This window comes from Ambystoma mexicanum, chromosome 8 (genome assembly GCF_040938575.1).
Source record: "Ambystoma mexicanum isolate Mex_15411 chromosome 8, UKY_AmexF1_1, whole genome shotgun sequence".
Taxonomy (NCBI): Eukaryota; Metazoa; Chordata; class Amphibia; order Caudata; family Ambystomatidae; genus Ambystoma; species Ambystoma mexicanum.
The window spans coordinates 1,506,404,247-1,506,417,435 of NC_090929.1; the positions used below are offsets into that span (position 1 = coordinate 1,506,404,247).

Here is a 13,189-nt window from a genome sequence, read left to right on the forward strand (position 1 = left end):
GCCAATCTGGCCCCAGGGTGCCCAAACCCTACTGCCCCATCTTTTGTGGTGGCCCTCTCCCCCCCACCCCAAATGGCTGGGGGCAGGGGGGAACACCTCATGCAGCCCTCCCTGAGCATCCTAGGAAGGAGTGCATGATGTGCCCCCCCCTCTGTTCGGTGTGGGTGAGGAGAGGGCCACCACAAAAGGTGGGGCAGGACCCCCAATAGATGGGGCAGTAGGGTTTGGGCACCCTGGGGGCAGATTGGCACACTAATGTGGCCATCTGCGCCAAGCGAAGTTGGGTAAACAAAGACAATAATACAAAATTGTAGGCTGCTTTTTTAGGGGGGGCTGAGGGGCACCCTACATTGCCGGCAAATGTTCTACTGTAACGGGGGATGGCCCTCTCACCCCCCACCCCAAATGGTGGGACCCACCTCATGCATCCCTCCCTGGCGTCAAAGAGGGAGGCCTCACCTCATGCATCCCTCCCTGGGGTCAGATGCCCCTTCCTAGGAGCAGATATCTGCCCCCAGGGAGGGTTGCATGAGGTGAGGCCCTCCATTTGGGGCGGGGGGGTGAGTGACACCCCCCGTTGCAGTATAACATTCGCTGCCAATTTACGGTGGCCCTCAGCCCCCCCCTAAAAAGCAGCCTACGATTTAGTATTATCTGCTTTGTTTACCCAACTTTGCTTGGCGCAGATGGGCACATCAGTGTGCCCATCTGCGCCCAGGGTGCCCAAACCCTACTGCCCCATGCATTGGGGGGCCTGTGCCACCATTTTTGGGGGCCCTCTCCCCCCACCCAAAATGGAGGGGGGGGTTGTACCTCACGCAGCTGTTTGTAGGAGGCCCAGGGAGGCCTGCATGAGGTGCCCCTGCCACCAATTTGGGGTGAGGGGGAAAGGGCCCCCAGAAATGGTGGGACAGGCCCCCCAGTGGGTGGGGCAGTAAGGTTTGGGCACCCCGGGGCCAGATTGGCACACCAATGTGCCCCTCTGCACCAAGGCAAGTTTCATAAACAAAGAAAAAAATGGAAAATGGTGGAAAGCTTTTTAGGGGGGCTGTGGGGCACACCAAAGGGTCTGGGAAGTTTCTAATGGGATGGGGCATTGACCCCCTACCCCCCAGCCGCAATGGAGTGGGTGCCATGTCATGCAACCCTCCCTGGGACCAGATATCTGCTCCTAGGAACGGACGGCTGAGCCCAGGGAGGAGTGCAGGACAGCCCCCCCCCCCCATTATCTGCTCCTGGGGAGGGCTACATGAGATGGGCCGCCCCTCCAATTTGGCCATGTGTGGGTTCCCACGGGTGTCCTCTTTTGGAAAATGCATGGGGTTCCCTCTTTTCCTTGCTGGCTTCGACAACCTATGCCCAAATCTGTAGGTTGCCCACATGAACAAAATGGGCAGTGGGGAAAGGCTTGGGGTTACCAGTGGGTTACCCTTTTCCTTTTGCACCCCCGGGAGGTGCACCCACACATGTGAGGTACAGTTTACATCGGGACACGTGTGGGGACGCGGGAAGGTAGGCCACGTGTTGTTGGCTGTGTGTTTCGGGGAGTAGCTAGAGCGAAATATCTGAGAATTGACTTAATTTCCAGCCAATTTCAGAGACATTTCCCTGTGTCCACTCACCGAAACACGTCGCCAACAACAGATGTCATACCTTCTCGCGTTCCCACAGGTGTCCCGACGAAAAAAGGTACCTCACATGTGTGGGTACACCTACCGGGGGCGCAAAAGGAAAAGGGTAACCCGCTGGTAACCCCAAGCCTTTCGCCACAGCACAATTTGTTCATGTGGGCAACCTACAGATTTGGGCCTAGGGTGTCGAAGCCAGCAAGGAAAACAGGGAACCCCATGCATTTCCCAAAAGAGGACACCTGTGGGAATGCGCAGAGGTCTGACTTGCGCGAAGCGGCCCAGAATTTATTACCCAGAACCCCAGACAAAGTGAACATTGTGTTTTTTCCTAACCAAATATCACACTTTGTCGGGGATTGTGGCTAATAAAAACTGGGGCAATTTGCGCAAGGCAGACCTCTGTGGATTCCCACGGGTGTCCTCTTTTGGGAAATGCATGGGGTTCCCCATTTCCCTTGCTGGCTTCGACACCCTAGGCTTTCTTCGATTCACTTACTGGGTGTTGCATCCCATTAGCTATTTGGCTCCCGCTTTATCTTCCTTAGCCTCTGGCGGCTCCGGCTGCCTACAGCAATAAAGCAGTGAGCTTCTCTTGGCCCGGTCTCTCTGCACACCATTCTCGTCAGCCTCTGTGCTGCATTCCACAGTGTACCTTCCTCCAGCATTCCAACCCGCGTCAACACAAGCTGCGTTCTGCTGCAGTTTCTGCCTCTCACTCGTATTATGTTCAGCTGTGTACGTTTTAAACTTCCCAGCATTAGTTAACACTTTCCAACAACTAGAACGCAGCGTGGTTACCACGTCTTGTCATCCTCATTGTCCTATCCCTCTTCCTCGTCTCAGTACTAAAAAACAGGGGGTGGGTGGGCGCAAATAAGGTGGTTGGTCAAGAAAACCTAGGAATTCTTTATATGCATTGCAATAAGCCCTACAGGCATGTTGCAAGGCACATGGGAGTCATTAAGAATAACATCCGAAGGTTTATTTTGATTAAACATTTTCCTGCCTCTCTGGAGTTTGTCCTGCCCTACATGGTTCTCCCGCAGATAGCCACCCCCAGGGTTAGAGTCAACTAGCTTCCGCCTTTCCCTGGCCACACGAGAGAAGCTTCCCTCCAGAGAATCTGTGACAATGTTGCTAGATTCGGCACACTGCACAAAACAGTTTATCCAAGCATTGGGTATGAAATGGTGCACAAAGGGAATTAAATATTTGTTTATACAGTTCTCATCTTCATTTAAGAATATTGCCAAACAATCCAGACTTAATGAGCTCACCAATTCATGGTCTAATCTATATCTAACATGGTGGGGTTGCATGGAGACTATCAAAGTGATATTGCACTGTAATTATTATACATATAAGAAACTGAGCAAGGGTAACTTGTGTCCAATTGCGCTTGGGTGATGAAAATACATTGTGCCAGCTGCGTGATGAGTGCAATATGGTAAACCCTTATACCACTAAACAATATGAGTAAAGAACCCCTCATACTATGCGCTTTGCCAATATAGTTAAATAATGTCTTTTTTGAAAAAGTGATCCATAACATTAGTATCTCAAAGTCTTGGTTTGGTTGGCAAAAAAGAGCCAACATGTGTATCGACTAAATTTCTTTCTCAAGGCTGTGCATTCATATTCCATATAAAAGAGAAATAAGTGACATAGAAGTGTTTGTATGCCATGCACCTACATTAATCACCCTGAAAGGGGTAGGAGTGGAGGAAGAGACCAGGGACCATCAGGCATTCGGGAACAAAGAAGAAGACAGGGAGACACCGCTAGACAATCTAGTTACAAATCTGTCAGATCGGACTCTTACGGCAACAGAGGTCTCTGTACTCAACAGAGGCCCATCGTTATCACCTCTGAATTCACGCAGTTAACAAATAAAGCAGGCGTAGCCGTAAGGCTAGCATTCAAATTGGAGTCCGACATGTTTTTTATTACGAATTGCACAGGAGGATGATGCCACAGCTGGCAACATTGTCTCTGGTTCCGTTAGTCTTTTAACCTCACTCTGTAAGCAATAACAGAGATTGGGCAAAGAATTGTTGTCAAGGCATGTCCATTTGGAGGTGGTAGTTAGTAAATGAGTGCTGCCGCCTTCTTGCACAATGGTGTCATGATGCTCAACATTCAAATTACATTATTTTGCCCTTGCGCTGCTTTCATTAGTTGCTTTAATAGCTCTTGCATATGAGCCACTTCTAAGACTGTAATTAGTCTTCTCAATATTGTCTGTCATCTGTAATGTCAATTGAAGTTTTCAAGAAGACCACCCAGCAATCCCAGACTCTATTTGTAGTCAATCGATGCATTTGGTAGCTTCAGAGTTGAGTGCAGCTCGAAGATCTATAAGTGTAACAGATACCGGTCAACTGTCTCCTGCTGAGTGCTACCACACTCAATCAAGATATCAAGGTAAATGCAAGAAGAAAAAACGTCTTCAGTCCACACAACATCGCCATTGCTTTCTTTACTATTGATGTAGATTCTACGTCGATCAAAGTTTATTCCTAGATAACAAAAGTCCTGAATTGTGTCTATTTGTAGTTAATTGACCAAGTAAACGTTCTGAATAGACATTCATGGGTAAAAATATTATTGCAGAATTGTGTAGCTTGTGCTTCAAGCAATAATTAGCTGAAGAGGTTTGCAAATGTTGCAGGCATATTTATGTTAGGCTAAAAGGATGGCATCATCTGTGTAAGATAATAGCCCCTGCAAAATCTGCGGGAGATTTCAGGTTTGACCATAAGGTTCAGGAAAAATCAGATTTCCCCGTCTCCCTTTATCTCTGCGCCGTATGTGAGCACGCGCTGGCTTGCAGCACTAACAGGTACAGAGCGAAAGTCCTGTCCACACGCTTGCATACAGAAGCAGCAGCCAGAACACTGAAGAGGCATCTTAGTCGTACCAGACACTAAACTCTGCCTGTGGGCTGCTCAAAGCTCATGAACTCTCCGTCCGACTGTCTCTCACTGTCAGACTGTGTGTGACAGATTGACTTCTGCCCTGCAGGATTATAAGGATGAATAGAGGCTAAAACGCCTACTCAACCCTCACACTTCTACAAAGAGCCAACTGTGATGAATCGAGAGAATTCTCCCAACCCGGCGGTTCCTCGCAATCCTTGATTGCAAGATTCCTCGCAACTCCCCTGATCGTGTGCCCTCGTCACTTCCACGTGATTCCCTGCCTCGCGCTTGCCCATGTTGTCCCTCACAATCAGACTGCACGGTTCCTCACAACCTCCCCCATCGCGTGTCCTCGCAACTTTCCTCGTCTTCTCTGATCGCGTGCCCTGCGCATTGCCTCATGCTCCCCATGTGGCTCCTCGCAACTCCCTAACCGTGTGTCTCGCAACTTCCTCTAATTTTACCAACTGTGTGTGCCACGCACCTCCTCCCACCCTCCCTCGTCCCCCCCCAACCCCCTGCGCCCTCTGCTCTGCCTGGACTGCCCTTATCACTGCTTTTCCTACTGTCCGGTTTCTGACGTATCCTTGCCTACTTAGGTCATCTCTCTTCATTGCTGTTTTCCTCACTGAATGCCCTGTTTTTGCTAACAATTAGCTGAATTTCTCCTTTACTCTTCCCTCATTTAGGTCTGCTTTCATTGTTTTTACTTACATTGCCTGTATTTCTCCTTCTATTCCTCCCTCATTTAGGTCTGCCTTCGCCGATTTCTCCTGTGTTGGTTTTTCTGTTTTTGTATTCACCTTACTGACTGCCCTGTCCTATTCTGTACTGTTGTGTGTTCCATTGCACTCTTCCTCCCTCTAGGTTCTCATTCAGCAACTACTCTGTCCTTGTTCTTCTTAGCAAATCCTTACTTTAGCATACTGCTCCACTATTGTTTTAGCTCTTATCATATTGTTTAATTGTCGACCATTGTCTCGTCCCTCATTGTCTCGTCTGCTTGAACCCCTCCCTGTGTCCTTCCCTAGTGCCTTCCTGCCCCCCCTTTCTTCATCTTCTCTCCTCTCCCTACCTACTCTATGGTGCTCTCTGTTTCTACTATCTTTTCTAACTGCTTCTCTATCGACTATCCTGCTCTCCTCACTAAATCAGATAAGAAGTTTAAAAAGGACATCCTGGTCTCCAACCCAGGTCTCCCTATCGCTGACACCTATACCAGTGCTTTCTCCAGGCAAACCCTCACCAACATCCTTATTATCGTTCCCTCGCCAGACCTATGGACTCTTCATATGGTCTCTGTGCTTTCTCCTTTCTCTTCTTCTCCCATTAATGGTGGCGCCCAGTGGGAGGCCCTCCTGGCCCCCTTCCACTCCTCTAAGGTCATCATTAATGTTTACCTGATGGTACTGTCTTGGCCCAAGGCCCTAAGGCCAACCTTTTCCTCTTTGATAGACGCTTCCCTTTCCTCTCCTGCTGTCCTCGCTCTTCCCCCCACAGCTTCCTTGCCTCCCCCTGCTGTCTCCTCCTTGGCTAACTTGCCTTCTCCTCCTTCCTCTTCTGCACCCCCTCTGGATTCTTCTACACCTCCGCAGGGCGTACCTCTGATTTGTACCCCTCCCCAGAAGTCTTTCAAAGATGGCAACCTTCTCCATATTGCCACTCAAATCTCGCTCAGCTGTCAAACAGTCCTTTGACATCTGGCGCCTCCTGGATGAGCTTGACCTTGATGTCCTTGGTCTCACCGAGACATGGTTCACGGCCATCTCTGTCACGAGCTTTGACACTCTCCTCCCGGATGGCTACAAAATCCTCTCGCGCCCAGATCCAACCGTTCCGGAGGGGGTGTAGCCCTGATCTTCCCGGAGCGGATTCCTGCCTCTGTCATTCCTACTCAGGCCTGCTCCTCTTTCGAATTCCTGGTCTGCAGACTCTCTCTCTCCTGGCCATTCCCTTAATGTGGCTACCATCTAGTGGCCAGCTGGTTAGATCTCTTCCGTCCTCTATGAGTGGGCGGGCCTCTTCGCTTCCCTTCTGTCTTGGCCTCGACCACCCAACTCCTCCTTCTTGGAGACTAACATCCACCTGGACGCTCCCTGTCCTTCCTCTGCACTCTGCAGGGCACACTCTGGATGTTCTGATCTTTTCAGACCTTCCCCCTTCTATCCCTCTCACCACTCCTCTTTCCTGGAGTGATCACTTTCTCCTTTCCTTCCAGCTCACCCTCTCTACCCCTCAGGCCAAGCCAACTCCAGCACTGCCATCTACCTTCTCGGTTATCCAACTCATGAAGGATGTGTCAGTTGAGGCTTTCACTGACTTTCTCACCCCCCATCCCGTTTCCCCCTTTGGCTGACTCAAACCCCGACACAGCCCTTTCCATGCTCCTCTCTGCTATATCTGATACTCGATGTTCTTGCCCCTGCCATGAGGATCCGCTTGAAGCCCAAAGCCAAGTGCAACTCCTTGTATGACTCAGACCTTGTCACCCTTAAACGCAAGGCAGGGTGGCTGAGAGGAAATGGCGTGCTTCCGGTACATCCTCTGACAAATTGGCCTGCCGACCTGCTCCAAAGGCAATACCGGCTCTCTGTCCGCACCAAGAAGAGAGCACACATCCAAGCCCACGTCTCTGTGGCATCTAACAACTCAGCCAAACTCTTTAAAATCGGCCCTGGCTTCTCATTTCATTTCTAAAACTCGGGACATCCTGTCCTCTCTCTCTTCCTCTTCCTCTCACCCTCCGCACTCTACTTTCTACTTCCTGCTCTTCCTCTGGGCTTCCCTTCTTTGGCCACCTCTCCTCCCTCCTTCTCTGCCTTTCCCCTGTTCTCCCCAGACAAGGTTTCTAGACAAGTCCGATCTATGAAAGTCTCACTAAAACAGGTTCAACCCTGTTTCTCCAAAACAATCAAGGACCACATTGACACCCTGGCTTCTGCTCTGGCTGCCTTCTGCAACCACTCCTTTGCCAATGGATTCTTTCCTTCCCCCCTGAAGCACTCCCTTGTGCACCCTCTTCTTAAGAAACCCTCTGCCGACCCGTCCTGTCTGGCTAACTATTGACCAATCTCCATCACTCCTTTCCTGGGCAAACTCCTGGAAAAGCTGTCTATCACCCAGCTTAATCTTCACAGTGAATCTGTTGGTTGTCTCCATGACCATCAGTCTGGCTTTTGAGCTGCCAGAAGCACAGAAACTGCTCTCCTGAACATCCGTGAAGACCTGCTCTCCAACCTCGATTCCAGCACCTCCTGTGTCTTCATCTTACTTGATCTCTCTTCTGCCTTTGACACAGTCAACCAAGCCATCCTGCTCAACCGTCTACGTAATAACCTGGGTATCAACGATCAGGCCCTGGCTTGGCTGGCTTCTTTCCTCTCTGATCGACCCTCCTAGGTACAACTTGGGTCCTTCCTCTCCTCTCTCTATCTATCTCTATCTCCATCTCTACCTGTGGTGTTCCCCAGGGGTCTAACCTCTCTCCCTGGCTGGCAATACCTAGCACTTCTTGCCCACTGCATTACCACTCTCTGGCCCAACTTTCAGTGCTATACGGATGACACTGAGCTTATTTTCAGGCTCCCTTCCACCACCTCTTCTCCCTATCTCATCTCTGACGGTCTGTCTTGTCTGCTATCCAGGAGTGGTGTGCCACCAATGATCTCTGCCTTAATGCCAGCAACACTGCGATTCCCCTCATTGGCACACCTGCTCCCTCCTTTCCTGTCACTCTCTGGCCGGCCTCTCTTGGTCCTCTTCCTGCTCCCTCCTGTGAGGATAAAAACCTCAGGGTCATCTTCGACTCCACACTTTCCTTCTCTCCTCACATCTCTGACGTCTCTAAGAAGTGACACTACCAGCTGCACCTCCTCAGAGGTATTCTTCCTTTCCTCTCCTTCCCCCAGAAGCACACTGTCTCCAGAGCTCTGGTTCTCTCTAGGCTGGACTACTGAAACAGCCCCTTTCTAAATCTGCCTGTCGCTACTCTCCAGTTTCTGCAACTCATCCAAAACAGGACTGCAAGACTTGTCCTTGGCCTCAAGCCCAGGGATCGTATCTCTCCAGGACTGAAATCTCTGCACTGGCTCCCAGTGGCGGTGAGGATGAAGTTCAAAATCCTCTACATTGTCCACAAGGCCTTCTGGGGCCTCAATACCTTCAACTCTCTCTTCTCGAGCTCTTCACTCATCCGCCTCCAACTCCCTCAGTGTAAATCGCTTCTCCATGCAACAAGATGTTGGTAGATCTCTTTCTTCGGCTAGGGCCTCCCTCTGAAACAGCCTCCCTACCTCTCTGAAACTTGAGGAGAACCATCTCTGATTCCGGAAGCACCTCATGACCTTCCTTTTTTCCTTCCGCTTTCTCTCCTCCTCTCCCCGTTTATCTCCTGGCTGAAACGGAAACTGCACTAGTTACGTTGCTACCCCTGATCTCGGGCCTCGGTCCCCTCCCCTACAGTTGTACACCTACACTGCCCCCTGAACACCCTTGCACTCGGGGCTGTTTCTGTATCCCTACAGCCCCCTACCACCACTTGACACCTGATGTCTGCCCTTGCACTTGCCACCAGCTGGCCGCACTTGTATTTATTGATTTATTTATTTTACTGTTTAGCCTATGTACTGCACTGTCCCCTCCAACTTTACCCCCGCACTTTCCCCCTCCCCAGCATTTGCGTGATCTCAATGTCACCTGGCCTAGTAAGATCATTGTCTCTGTCTTCCTTCTGTTCCCCCTCCCTTGCCTCATTGCGCCTTGTGAAACACTTGTGTATAGGCACGTTATAAATGCTATATCATTCTTTTATAGGCAAAGGTATCCATGTGATGGACAAAAGCCAGCCTGCTGCAGGGGTCCAATTCCTACCCTTGAAATTACTGGACTTTGCCCTTCTAGTGACATCAGAGGAAGTGAAGGGGACAGAAAAGAGAGGCAGAGATGCAAAGTCTGTCACTGTAGCTGTCAAATGGGCGCTATGACCACTTACCTTGAACAGAGATCCCCGGACTACTCTAACTCCACCGTCTTCACTTCCCTCTAAGAGCAAAGACCTTCAGAAAAGCAGCACCCGCCTTGCTCTCTGGGAATGGGTGTGCCTCTTGATTCCTGTTCCCATGCGAGCTCCCTGCAGAGCGGCTGTCCCTGGGGGAAAGGGTGTTTCCTGCCCTTACAAAGGAACCAAGAGAAGCACTCCCCCAAGTCTAAAGTCCTACCAGTGGTTAGGGGGGGTACCTTGTCAGGGGGCGGGGAATAAACATAACCCCCCCACAGCTAAACTGGGCTTAAAGGGCTGACACCTGTGTGGTATAAAATAAGATGTGGCTGAAATTATAATATGTAGGACCATGCATTAACCCAGGTATAGCCTTTTCTTACAGTATATCCTGCCACCATCATGGGCTATTTATGATCATCATAGTTTTGGTACAGGGGTGCACATCTTAAATGCAACCCCAAAACTGCAGAGACTTGGCTGTCACTGTAGCTGTCAAATGGGCGCTATAACCACTTAACTTGCTCTGTGCCACTGATAGAACAAACACTGTAAATCAGGATACCGATCCAGCTAGTCACAGATAACACTATGCTTTTAGCCTGGAGCCTATGAAAGGGTAATCTGAACCGCAGATTGCCCCTTCTGAGATGGAATTATACACATTTTTAATATTTAATAAAAATCAAAAAAGTCAGGGCTTTTGACACCCTTGCAAGATGGTAATTCATTGCAGTCTTTCTGTCTCTCCGTCTCGCACTCTGGTTTGCTCTCTGTTAACAATGGCGACCTGCTCCCCACTGTTTCCTCACCCGGTTACATCCAGATACCTTGCTGCCGGAGGACGAAGGTGCCATTTGGCCAGGTCAGCCCTACGCAGGCACAAATAGTGTGGAGAACGAGAGGGGGCCAGATAGAGTACCACCAGTTTCAAGCTGAGGAAGGGGGGTGGTAACATCTACCTGGGTGGCCCAAGTGTCAAAGGGGCCCCTCTCTTTAACATCTCCAGACAGTGGCGACAACAACTCTTTGGCAGCAGACCACGTTTGGACTTTGGGTTGCCACAGGGAACGAGACCCTGGCAGCCCACATCAAGATGCAAGGAAAGAAGAGGGATACGGAAACCTGTGTGCATCTGCTCTAATGACCGACACTTGGACCAAGCAGGAGTTAGGCTACTTATCACAGAAATAGTTGAGCAATGGTAAACATTCTTTTTGCCCCTCTAGATTTCTACCTTTGCTGTACTTTCTCTTCAGCCTCTCGGCAGAACGGTGCCAGGCTGCCTCAATTAGCCCTGCTTCACTCTATGGGAATGCAGGGCTTAAGGGAACTTCCTTGGTAACGTTATCAATGTGCCCCTCATGTGATTAATGGTCCTCACGCCAACTGCAATGTGCTGCGGGTAGGATGCCCCACTTAGCTCACTTCAGAAGTGTGGAAACCAGCGGTCTTCACCTAATGAAGAACCAATATATGCACCCATCTAACCTAATTCACTCAACTACACATACAAATCCACCCACAAATCCATCCAACCATATTCACCAGTCTACCCATATTCACACACCCACGCATCACTTAACCTATAGGAAACTCATCTAGCCATACCTGGGTATTGCCCACTTTGTAATTCGACCCGATTGATAGTCGAACAATGTACTTTTTTTTATTTAAAAAAAAGATATTGTGGATTAGGTATGTAGAAGATGCGGGGAGGGAGAAGGCGATTTGGAGTTAGGTATATAGAAAGCGGGGTAGGGGAGGGTGGTCTCTCCCAGCATTTTGCAGCATATAAAACCTGTAAAGTAAAAAAAATAATAATAAGTAATTCTACCAGTTCGTTGAACGAACCTCATACATCCCTAATTGAACCATATTCACTCACCACAACCCAGTCATCCACCTATTCAACTGCATTCAACCACATACACTCACAATCCACCAGACTTCACCCACTGATCGATGCATATTTGCCCACTTAATAAACAACCATGCTCTAGCACTCAACGACTCACAAACACACCTGTAGTATTTGACATTGCTTATTTTAAGCCTGGTTTGTGTTGTGTAGATAGAAAGGCAAAAAGGTAAACATATGGAGAACAGCCGAACGCAGAGAGACAGATAGCACTGATAAACTGCCACTTTGCATGCTGTGTAAACGTAACATCATGAAAGACAGAGGGTTTCTGTTCATTATACTTGTTTTTTTCAATAAGCATTACTTGATGGCAAACTAAATATAGAGATATACCAACCTTGCATGCAGGTTTCAAATATCACCAGAAACGTGCTATGTGTCCAACCTCCCCATGTAGTGTCTGCGCGTATATAATTGCTACTTATACACATTTTGGTTTGAAGGGTAGTTTTGCATTTCGGTGCAGAACATATACTTGTATTCGAAATACACTTGAGCCGATCAATGGTCTGAATTGTCAAAATGTAAAGCTCTAAAGTTTAAGGTAAAATGTGGGTCAAACTCCAAATGTGCGTCTTTAAACATTAATGCACGATGCCAAGAAGCACAATGGTAGGGCTGAATATTATTCCAGTTTCACTGTAAGCTGCAAAGAACTCCATGTCACCAGGGGCTAACAGATCAGGCACTGGGTCTTAAAACTGCATTCTGGACACGTAGTCTTCAGACACAGCAACTGAAGCTCTTCAAGTTAAGTACCGGATTACAATGCATTTGAATAACAAAACACATGTAACATTGCCACCCCCCCCCCTCCCCTCTTACTCGTCCGATAGCATAGTTGTGCAAATGAATACTAGTTGGGGGCATAATAAAATACTCCATCAGCAAGCTTTTCGGTAAAAAGCGCACATTATCGTTTCAGAGAAAAGATCCACCTGCCCCCAAGCCCTCCCCTACGGCCCACTGAAATCAGACCTACACAACACAAATAATCATGCAGACACAAATTACAGTTAAAGTAACGCACCTGGATGTGTGTTTTAGTTCCCCTCAGAAGCTGTCAGCAACCGTTCGGCAGTATGCAGATTCAACAAGCAACGTAGGAATAGCCTGTGCCTATGCCAAAGCGTAGTGCACTTCCCATCTGAGGAACGGACCCTAGCTCCGCTCAGCCCACCCCCCATCACGTGGGTTGCACGTTACGTTCAGGCTCCAGAGCTCTGCGGTCTACGCTAACTCACGAACTTCGCTCAGTCTCAAGCCCTGCTGCACCTCGTGATCTTTCCGTGAGCTGGAAGACAGGACCAGGAGCAGGCATCGTGACTGAGAGCTGAAGAAGACGAGATTGAGAACGACGGTGGATGCAACCATGATGTAGGCAATTCCCATAGCAATGTCTGGTAAAACAAGACTTGCAGTCATGCGGATTTGGCCAGGCTTTGGGGGTTGTCATATGCAACAAAATGGGGGCTTTGTAATTTGGCAGAGTGCCATATTAGGCGATTTAGGACTTGTGGTGCTTAGAAGAGTGGAGTACTTACTTGTGGTCTATTTAGAGGGATATTTTATTTTGCACATTTGTCACATTTGTAGAGTAAAGCCCATGGCAGCTGGACGGGTGACATCGGATGGACAGGAACACAGGCGGCACGCACAGAGACTGAGTCAACTAACCCAGACAATCCCACCAACACTCTCGCCCGCCCCGTAACTT

At 49.1% G+C, this 13,189-nt stretch overlaps 1 protein-coding gene across 2 annotated transcripts in view; it reads right to left on the reverse strand.

Moving 5' to 3' along the window:
- NT5C2 (5'-nucleotidase, cytosolic II) overlaps positions 1 to 12,644 on the reverse strand; it is a 957,242-nt gene extending 944,598 nt beyond the window's left edge. For both annotated transcript variants that reach the window (XM_069611695.1, XM_069611694.1), the window contains exon 1: positions 12,503 to 12,644. The gene's annotated coding sequence lies outside the window, so the exon portion shown is untranslated. The remainder of the gene's footprint in view (positions 1 to 12,502) is intronic.
- Between the last annotated feature and the right edge of the window lie 545 nt (positions 12,645 to 13,189).